The 10,474-nt window shown below is 45.2% G+C and overlaps 1 long non-coding RNA gene across 1 annotated transcript; it reads right to left on the reverse strand.

Annotated features, from left to right (window-relative positions):
• Positions 1–3,096: 3,096 nt before the first annotated feature.
• LOC119367354 lies at positions 3,097–5,114 on the reverse strand. Its single transcript, XR_005176266.1, has 3 exons — positions 4,215–5,114; positions 3,967–4,139; positions 3,097–3,629 (listed from the first exon to the last, which is right to left on the reverse strand). It is a non-coding gene; the product is annotated as an uncharacterized LOC119367354 (long non-coding RNA).
• Between the last annotated feature and the right edge of the window lie 5,360 nt (positions 5,115–10,474).

Below are 10,474 nucleotides of genomic sequence, written 5' to 3' on the forward strand. Positions count from 1 at the left end.
CACGTGTATGCATGAACAAGAAAAAACATAGGATTGAAAAGCTATGCATCAACACACACATAAAAACACGCACGCGCGGGGGTGGGGGGGGAGGTCTACAAACGTAAATTTTCAAGACCGTCAATGCAACTTGTGTAAATTAGTAAGATTGCACGTGCAACGCACAATAGCACAATAGAAAAAGGAAAATGTTAACGCCCATACGTGTGGGCATTAGCCAATTCACCCACACGTCTTCATCACCGTTCAGTAACTTCTGCACGAATCTTGGCACGAATTAGCTGATTTTGTATGCCACGTAGGACAACTCGTGTGTGTGGTGTGTGAGAGAGGTCGCCCACACATCCATTTTACCACACGGAGGGCGGTGTGTGGGCGTTCAGCAGTTCGCGTCACACGCCACTTTGCACGCACACACAAGGGCTAGTGTGTGGGCATTTGCTATCTCGCCCACACGCCCGTCTCCTCTCACACATCCAAGCTGCTAGTTGCCATGTGTTTTCGCAGCGCACATGGCAACTGCTCCTAGTGTGCTTTATAAGCAGGTGACAACTCTCTTTTTTTACCCGAGTTGCCATGTGTTTTTGCAGTGTACACGGCAACTGCTTAGTGTGCACGTAAGCAGATGACAACTCTCTTTTATTGAGTTGCCATGTGTTTTTGCATGGTACATGGCAACTGCCCCAACGTACACGTACATGGCAACTGCCCTAACGTGCACATAAGCAGATGGCAACTCTTCCTTTTTACATGGCAACTGCCCTAGCATGCTTGTGAGCACATGGCAACTCTCTCAACTGCCTAGCGTTAGTATGTGGCAACTCCTAAAGTTATGAAATCATGGCAACTACATTAGATCAGACCATATATGGCAACTGCAGTTGAGCAACCATGACAACTGCAGTTGTCCGACATGGCAACCGTAGTTCAGCGACATGGCAACTGCAGTTAAACGAACATGGACGAGGGTCTGGACCATGGCAACTGCGGTCGCGCGGTGGACGTCGGCGTGCGGGACCAGGAGGATACGAGGCCTGACATACGGGCGTGTGGGCGTTATCAACTTCGCCCACACGCACGCGTGTGAGAGGGTTCGGAAGGGGAAAAAAGAGGTGTGTGGGCATTAGTTGTTTTGCCCACACGTAGGTGTGTGGGCTGGTTGCTGTCCATGCCACACGAGGCGTGTGGCACAACTACCCGATACACCACACGTGTGGCAGTTATCGGGACCCTAGAAAAAAACTCATTAATCTAGTTAGACTTATGAACCAAGAAAACATCATATATAAACTTCCATATGCAAGATTTAACTGAATAGTTGCAGAGAAAATATTTTGTAAGATTTTTGAACCTCTTTAGTTGCAAGTTGCAATGCATAGACAAACATGTATCTAATCATTGTAAAAAATGCATGGTCATCCAAAAATCTAATAGCACCAATGAGCCGTAATCATCTCAAGCATCAGTACACTCATACTCCATCACAAACAAGCATATTATTTTTGAAAACTTGACAGCGGCAATGTCGTATCTATTAGTAGGAGCAGACAGTTTTACAACTAGATCCACACAGCTAGGCAAAGGCCCAAAACAGCAGCCACAAAAATCCTCGACAACTCTAACAAAAGGTTGTCCCCTTATCCTCACCAACTCTGATCATTCCCTCCTGAAAAAACTAACTCTGATCTCGAATGTGGCTTCACCGATTCCCCTGTAACTTATGAGATATCATGCCAATGTACAAGCTCCAAGAATATGTCCTAAAGCAACATCTTTTGGATGGCACACATAAAAATCGAGAATTCCATTGTTTTCTTTTTTTGCAATGAACTTCAGGAACTTGAGGCATCTGATTTCTGCTTGTCAATGTCAGCTTGCCACGATGTGTATGCTACAATAGAAAATCCGCTAAAAAATCTAATCATCTACAACTTCAAAAACACAAATGATTAGAATATTTGGCAGAGACTTGGGTTGTGCAATAGTGAGACTTCCTGCCATAATAATCGGTAGTACAAAAGATGAGGAAACATCATTAATGAAAGAGGCTAAAAGAATCATGTGGGTTTTATAGCACATATCAACACTGAAACCTTTAAAATGTTCATCACTAAAAGGCCAATTAAAAATTAGGAATGCAAATTAGAGGTTCCGAATTTGCATCCTAAAAAAGATATGAGAATGGAACTGGTAGCATCAACTGGACTCTTAAAAATGAAATGCAATAGCATCAACTGGACTCCCAAAACAGAAATGCTTACAGGCTCTCAGACGACCCCTCTTCCGAGCTCTATGAGTATGAGAAGAATAAATATAGAAGGAGATGACTTTGGTTACTTATGTGAGAAGATGTGCTATTAATATTCACAGCCTTTGTACCTCCATATTGGAGGAGGGAAAGTACAGAAATGTGATTGCACTGATATGCTATTTAGCGATTGCTTTTCCTGTAATATTGTATTTTGTATTGAATGATAAAATATTAGTTCTAGTCGCACGTAAGAAGACGACACATAATGCAGCTATTTTCACTAAAAGTGAAAGCATGTGTACATTTTCAACTAACATTTTCCGAATATGTGCTTTGTGCCTCTTAAACGTAGTGGTTAGATGGATACATATAACTACCGAGTCATTTCATTAGCTATTGCTATGTTAGGATGCTTCCATGCTGTAAAGCCAAACTTAACATAGCTAATCTCCAGAGCATACGCCGTCACACCTAGTCAATGGCTCAATGTTACTAATCCAATGAGAGAATGAAAAGGTCATGGACCTTTAGGAAACGACAATAGAGCAGGCAAACAAGGATGATCAACTAACACATCCTGCCAGTTAACATGAACATTGTAGACCATCAACTAATTATATACACATCCAATAATGTATGAAAGCACCAAATAAAAAAATGGCGCTAATTACATGTGTTCAACAGACCACATAGTGATGTGAAATATATAACAATACAAAATTTCATGCAAGGATGTTCTCCACTTTCGTGCTAAGGAAGAATTCTCCACTTTATAATTAGTGAATGCTTATAAGGTTTTAAAGGGTTAGATAATACTAATCCACTCAAAGTAAGGTGTGATCAGCTTAAACGAAAATACATACGAACTTTTGTGAAACGAACGGAACAGGTACAACTGAAGAGATGGTATGGTATAAAGTTAAACAATCTCTACTACTATTAAAAGAGCAAACATTATCTTCTCTAAACACACCCCATCTAGCGTAAACACTTAAACAGTATGCTACAAGTCAGGTGCCAAGTCAGCTTTTAACGTGTAATAAACATGTCGATACACTCAAATTTAAGTATCACAAGCAAACAACGTATATCATCAACAAGATAGCTTCAGTTATGATGCATCGCTTAAATCTTCACCTTTAGTCATACATCAGAATCAGAATCCATTTGTATGACCTAGCAGTGAGCTCCCAAATGCAAGGCAGCAAGCCGGGAAACAACTGTCTCAAGCTTTACTTACTTCCTGAGGTGAAATAGCCGTTTCGTCGGTCCGTATAACATCCACTTTTCATTAGTTAGCTAATACCATCAGGAGCAACAGAAATCTGAATATCCTTTTGCTCCTCCCTCACGTACTCAGATCCAATATCCTCTCCTCCTAGCACACATAGAAAAGTCAGTAGGACTTGCGAAGTGCAGAACTGCTTATGAGAGAGAGCGATCAAACATTTTAATCCCGAGCTCTAGTATAGTATCGTGTACATCTAAACACTGAATTACTGGACTGAATTTCGTTGCAACTAATCTCACAAATTTACAACACATCATCATCAATCCAAAAGCACTACAATATATTGATATAATTTCAAAAAATTCACACGCCCATGCTCTTGAATTCTAAGGCTATGACTGAATCGACTTTAAAAGACTACACACACAATATTATTTAGTTTTGCAGTCACTCAACTAAAAAGCCCAGAAGGCTTCATACATACCTCAGGATCTCTTCTCCAGGCATGGTACCACATCGCTGGCACGGTGTGCTCCATCATGTGTATGCAGGCCTGGGTTGCCATCCTTCTCCTCGACGACACTGTAGAGGTGCATCAAATCTGGAATGCTCACCATCAATTGTCCATCCACTGGCGACACCGAAGCTTCCTTTTCCCTAGACGACACACCATCAAACCACAAACAATTCAGTAAACTGAACCCGAAACCCCCAACTTGACTAACTCCTCACCTGAGCAAGTCCTTGGTGGACTGTGATGTGTGTGGATCGGACGGAAGAAGAAGAGAAGGACTGCAATGTGTGTGGATTGGACGGAAGAAGAAGAGACCCCCCCCCCCCTCTTCTATGGCCCTCCCGCCTGGGTAGTGCGTGGGCAGGGGCCACTGGCCGGAGGAGGAATCAAAATCGGGGAGAGGGTTCTGGCCACAGGAGGCACAAGACACATCCACAACAATCTCGCTAGATCCAAGCCCAACCACAGCACCAGGCCAGCGCGCGGTGTGGCCTCGTCCGCTACCAGCGCTGCGGCAAGTTACCGACCCAGCAGTCGTCCCACGGGATCGAGGAGCAGTTGCACGCCTGCACCGCCATGCGGCAACCCTCGAGGTCCTCCTCGCTGATGTGATGAGCACCGTCATCATCGGCGATGGCTGCAATGAGGGCGCGAGAGGAGTTGACGATCCCGTGTTAGGGGCGCGTCCGAGCATCTGGAGCACTGAGCGGACGGGGGAGGCCGAGCATCTGGAGCACTGAGCTCGCGGAAGTCCTGCTCCTCGTCGGTGAGCGCCCGGTCGAGCACCAAGAGCAGCCTACTCCCCGCGCCCCCACCGGGCCCGAAGACAGTTGAGGCGGCCGCCTCCTTCGAGGAGGGCATCTGTAAGTGTGAGGCCTGCCGGGGGTGGGCGAGAGGAAGCGGCGGTGGGTGAGTCGGAGAGGGGCAAGGGAGAGGAGATGGTGGTCGCCCTTTCAGTCCTCTGGCGCGCGCTTGTCGTGTGGGATGGGAGATCCCCTGCGTCGCGTGGGGTGGCGGCGGAGAACCTACGGGCGACGAGGCCGTGGGAGAGGTAAGCGGGCAAGGGGAGGGAGCAGTTTTTTTTCGAGAAAGAGGTGGAGAGAAACAAGGAAGATTATCTTCGGTTGTTTCCGCAATTAAGGGGATCGTGGGAGGAAAATCACAGACTAATTCGTTCCACAAATCAGACAGGGTGGGCCGCGTGGATCGAAGGATGCGGAGCGCGCAGACGATTGATAGACGCGTCTGCTTGGCAGAACATTTGATCTGAGACATTGATCTGGTTGGCTGACCATTGGCGTAATATGGACAATAGGATGTGTTTAAGTTAATTTAATCGAAGGGTCCTGGTTATCCCGTGTACAATTTGTTGTGTGGCTTTAGGGGAGTTTATGTTTGCTCTTTTAATAGTAGTATAGATATAGATGAGAACATGAGATAAATTTGTATGATAGCAATCATATATAGGAAAAAAAATAAGTACTACATTCTGAACAAATCATATATGTCTAAATTGTTAAACAATTAATGAGACACTTTGAATCTAGAATGAGAAGTACATGTGCTCCAAATGGCGATGTATGAGAAGTCATGAGCCAACAATGTTGCTCCCTATGGATGAGGGTAGTTTGTGCTCCTGGGAGGACATCCTTGAACGGGTGCACTCATGCCAACTAACCTTGCCGACCGCGATTTTTGTGTTATATATGTTCTTTTCTCGATATGCGGATGTAGAAATATGTCGGCATGTGTTGTTACGTTGGGACCTCTGGTACATAATTTATATCTGACAACTCCGTTCCAGAAGGTTGGGGTCTGCATATTGTTGATGCAAATGTATTTGCTAGCGAGACGTCCTCTCCCCTAGGGCACATTTATGTGTGAGAAGGAAGTGCTCCTAGCAGGACATACTCCTCCTAATTCATGTCGCTGGTTACGAGATTTCATGTAGTTGTCCTTCGACAAGTCTTTCAACAAAACATTGTGTATTTGTTGAAAAGAAGACATTGTATAATAAGAAGTTGCATATGTTTTTAGCCTAAAAATGCAAAAGATGCCTATGTATTCTCGTGCGGCTGATTATAATTTCTTACGCAAAATTGCTAGCCGGGAGAACAACCACCATAGCGATGGAAGAACACTTTTGTGTGAGATTAGGATAGTGAAAGATGGTAAGTTCAACTTGTGTGGGGTGTTCAGTCTGGATTGATCCACCACATGATTCTGGGTCCTCGTAAAAAAAGATGTGGTTGGCGCAGAGCAATGTAATTATAACGAGTTCATGAAAATGCATAGATGTGTCCCTCTTCGAAAGGAATCCACATTGCCATCACATATAATGTAATGTTGGATCACATATAAGATATAGGGGTTGTTTGGTTTGTTACTAACTTTGCCAAATGATGTTATACCTAAGGTTAGGTAAGTTTGATCAACTTAGATAAGTGTTTGGTTCAAGTCACGTATTAGGCAAGCCACACTAGGACCCCATATGGCATACACATAAAAAGTGTGACAATATTTCCTTAGGTTTGCCAACTTGTGGCTCTCATTTTGATAAACTAATCTTATACAAGCTTGGCAAAAATGTATGGTAAAATGTGGCAATAGAAAGGTTTAAAACCAAACAGCCACATAACCGTTACAGTATCTATACTACTATTAAAAGAGCAAACATAAACCCCCCCAAAGTCACCCAACAAACTGTACACAAGATAATCAGGACCTTCCGATCAAATCAAGTTAAACATATCATACTGTTCATATTACGCCAATGGCCTGTCATTCAGATCAACAATTCAGATCAAATGTTTTGCCAAGCAGACTCCGTGGTCTGCCGATCGTCCCAGCGCTCCATGTACCCAATCCCGCAGCCCCGCCCGCAACGTCCTGATTTTGCGGACCAATTCCCAACTGAATAGCGTGGATGAGTTGGTTTATTATCCCGCTAATTTCTCTGGTCCCACGCACAATCTTTTCTTTCCAACTTCCCATTCACGCTGCCCCCACAACCGATCTCCTCCGCCCTGCCCTATAGACTTTCACGCGAGCCCAGCGTCGCTGCATATTCCCGTATCGGCCCCATGCTTGCCACACGCCGCCGCAATGCGAGCTCCTGCCATCACGCGTGCCTCGCGCCCTACAGGTCCAGGCTACCTCCTGTAGTGAGGGGTGGGTCCTATACTCCGGTGCCGGAGGGGACGGCGGCCTAAAGAACGACCAGTCCTCGGAGTCGTATTCGTGGGGGATGAGGAGAACAAGCGGCGCGCGTACCTGGTGGTTAACCAGGAGAGTGCGCACTTGTGAATCTCCTCCATGTTATTCCTCACGCTGCCGCCGCCTCGCTCATGGCCGCTGTTGCCTGGATGGTGTTGACACCCTTGCCTGTCACGCTTCCGTATGCCGCCGCCTCGTCCGTGGACGCCGCCTCTTCGTGTAGTCACGTATCTAGCCAGCTCGCACGGACTCTATCTGCTCGCGCCTGCACTGTGGTGGCGCTCGCGTGCACGCTGTTGCGACAGGTCTCGTGAATTCCTTCAGGTTCATCTTTATGCTTTTCTTTATTTTGGTAATACAAACTTCTCAAGCAAATCGTGTGATCTATCCCCCGTCTATTTGAGTCGTACTCCCTCCGTAAAGTAATATAAGAGCGTTTAGAATGCTAAAATAGTGTTTTAAACGCTTTTATATTAGTTTACAGAGGGGTATATTACAAATCTGTCTACTTGAGTCACCTGCCGTACAGTCGTGTAATCTGTCTATTTAATTCGCAGGTTGTAATTATCTATTTGAGGTCTGATTGTGCTTTCCTGTTCTAATTGACGGTGCACGTAGTCATTTAACTGCAGGTCAGCACATATCTATGTCCATTTAACCGGCGGCGCACTGGCCCTCCTGGTCAGCATCGCTGTCGGCAAGCAAGCCTGCCGAGTGGCGTCGTGGAGCGGCCCTCGGCCGGCTAGCACATCACGAGCGGCGGTGGCTGTGTGAAATCCTTAATGCTGCGTTTGGATGTCCATATTGAAAGGCTCTGTAATGAATTGGTTGAAATACCATTTCAGCAAGGAAACTGAAATGAACATGAATACGAATTTGCTTGTTTGGTTGTTCACTGAATTGCCTCATGAAATCTGTGAGGTTTCAATATCAAATCATGTTTGGATGACAAACATTGAAATTGTATATTCACATTGATTGTGAAGCTTTTATCCTTCTATCTACAGGAAACATCAAATTTGTCCATACACATACGCACAGGAATCATTAAATTTGCCCACATCCACACACATAGAAACGGAAGAGTAGGCAAGCACGGTCAGGAAGCTTCAGCAGCGACAGTCCTTCGTCGTCTACTCCAGCCCCCCAGCCGCCGCAACTGCAGCAACTAAACGCGCGGTGCGGGTCTGCCGCGCACGGTGACGTCTGATTCCCCTCGGTCTTATGGCTCGACCGGAGCAGGTTGGGGAAGTGAGGGGGCAGGGGGCGTGCGGCCGTGTCGCGCTTCTCAGGCGAGCATGACCTCTCTTCAACACCGGAGGCGGTGCAACGCACAGGTGGTGGAGGGGACTGGCCGGCGGCGGACATCCATGGCCGCTGCGCCGGAGGCGGTCGAGCGGACGGGCTTGTGGCGGACGCCCATGGCCGCCGAGCTGGAGGCAGTGCACGACGCGTCAGTGGAGGGGACGGGTGAGATGCGGCGGTGCCGGAAGATGCTGTAGGAGGAGGGGGCGGGGAGGGAACGCACCTGGACGCCGCCGAGCTTTGTAGCCGCCGCCCACCTCGGAGCTCGCTGTCTCCCTTCCTGCCTTTTCTCCTTATCTGTTTGCGAGGGAAAAAAAGGAAGTGAAGCGGTACGTTTTGCGGGATGGGCGATTTCAGCGCAATTCAGAGCCGGAGGCCTTCGTATTGTGGGCAGGCTGTTTGCGTGGGAGTGATTTCAGCCTGAATTTAGTTTCATTACCGACCACCAATTCAGTGTCCAGCCAAACAGGTGAAATGAAACTTACCAATACCAAATCCAATACAAGCCACCGAATGAAGACATCCAAACGCAGTGTAAGGATTGTAATCACAGGGGAATAGATAAGAGACCATGTCTCTTTGACTTTTTGCGGTACTGTATTTTATACAGAATGGCAAGGATAGGCAAAAATCATGGACATGTTATATAGCCCTTGTTCATACTTGGAGACTCAAGTATGATGGATAGTGCTTGCTATTATTAAGCATAGTCAGCTATCAGATTTCTTAGTGACGCTGAAGTAAGTACAACTATTGGTCATACTTCGCCCATGGAGTTGGATTAAGCAGGTACATGTACTGAAGGAATGTTTAGCTCGTGCAGCATGCCACAATGTAAAGAAATACATAGCAAATAATAATATTGAGAGCAACCCAGAAGCCTTACGTGGGGGTTAGTGATGTCCGTGATTAATACTCCCTTCGTTAGAAAATACTTGTCCAGGTTTTAGTTTTAGTTCAAATTTGAACTAAAACTGCGACAAGTATTTTAGAATGGAGGGAGTAGCATATTTGTCTTCATAGTTTCTGTTGTACCCATTACCTTTATTATTTTTAATTCTGACATTTTGGTGAAGGTTACGCTCATGGCAGAGATCTCATAGCATGTGTGCATGGTACCACCCATAGTGAATCATCAGTAACTAAGGTATGTTCTCTGCCAATATCAGTATTTTGTTTTTTACACGATAGCTTGATTTAACTCAGTTTTACTATGCTATATATGCCTCGGTGTACAGAGCTCATTCTATTTAGGTAGAGACTGATATTTTAAAATGTGTATTTATATACTTTGCCTTTTCTTTTCATTACCGTGCTTCTTCCTTGTTTTCTGTTTTGTGGAAACTTGGAGCAATTCTTGATTTGTAGTATTATGTTGTGCTGCCAGATTATCTTCTATATGCATGTGAATTCTCATATCTATGTCTTGGTAGGCAGCCAGACCCACCAGATTTCAGAGAAAAATACAAAACAAACCTATAAGCATGCTAAAGGCATCAATAGATATATATAGGAGGTATGAACATGACAATCAATGAAGGCCGTGATGGTGATATATGCACAGGTGGGTGTTGGCTTATTGATCTCCCAGCAATTGGGAATGATAAATGGTGAAGGCTTTTATGCAAGTTGTATCCTTACTTAGTAGGTACTTAACTATCATGATCATTGTGTTGTCCCTTCCTAATAGTTCTGCATGAAAAGTATTGATTTATCTCAAATTCAGAATTTTCTGGAAAATTCAGAATCATATCGATTGGCATTATGCAGGTTTGTGATACACTACTTTCCATAAATCTTGTTGAGCACTAAGGTAAGTGCACTGTAGGTCCTTAAACTATTTCAGGAGTGTCACATAGGTCCTCGAACTATGAAAATCGTCATTTAGGTCCTCGAAGTACAGTAAGTGTGTCATCCAGGTCCAAAATCTCACTAACCCCCTCTAAATGGCCAGCTG

Source organism: Triticum dicoccoides, chromosome 2B, assembly GCF_002162155.2.
Source record: "Triticum dicoccoides isolate Atlit2015 ecotype Zavitan chromosome 2B, WEW_v2.0, whole genome shotgun sequence".
Taxonomy (NCBI): Eukaryota; Viridiplantae; Streptophyta; class Magnoliopsida; order Poales; family Poaceae; genus Triticum; species Triticum dicoccoides.